Source organism: Mastomys coucha, unplaced genomic scaffold (genome assembly GCF_008632895.1).
Source record: "Mastomys coucha isolate ucsf_1 unplaced genomic scaffold, UCSF_Mcou_1 pScaffold21, whole genome shotgun sequence".
In the NCBI taxonomy this organism is placed as follows: domain Eukaryota; kingdom Metazoa; phylum Chordata; class Mammalia; order Rodentia; family Muridae; genus Mastomys; species Mastomys coucha.
In genome coordinates this window covers 9,411,294-9,411,938 of record NW_022196904.1, presented here as the reverse complement: position 1 = coordinate 9,411,938, position 645 = coordinate 9,411,294, and positions in this window count along the sequence as shown.

The following is a 645-nucleotide window of genomic DNA, read 5'->3' as shown; positions in this document are numbered from 1 at the left end:
CTGATGTCTTTACTATGACAGTCTGAAAGGCTGGATAGGTGAGCTAGCTGTTCTGCAAAAGTTCTGGAAGCAAGTCTTTGAAAGAATCAGCTTCGATGTAGTTGAGGTAAAGTTAAGCACTAACCTGGAATAGATGGTCCCAGAATCTCAGCATCCCAGAGTGTGTATCTCTTCAGGGCTGTCTTTCTCTTCTTTCACCCTGCAGTATACAAAACATACAAGCAACATTTAATTCTATAAAGAAATTCACATGGAGCATGTGAATTGTACAGATTGGTTAATGAAGATCAATAATGAAGGACAACTGCCTTTCTTCAGGTTAGTTTGATTACAAAATCAAAGTGCAATATAACTTTGTATACTGGCCCTCATAAAGGATGGTATGTAATAATAAGTTATGAGAAATTTGTGCCCAATAAATATCACCACATATACATCACCTATTTTGTTGATTAGTCTCCCTTTTCTTCTCTGTCACCAAAGTCTTCAGGAAGTCTCCATTTGTCATGTCTGATTTTTATTAACTTGGAAGTAACCACACTTTCCTTTTCCTATGGAACAAAGGCAGAACCTCTCCCTCAGCATAACACATTTCCCATTTTCCATACTGATGTCAGAAGATCCTTAACATAAACAGCCTGATTT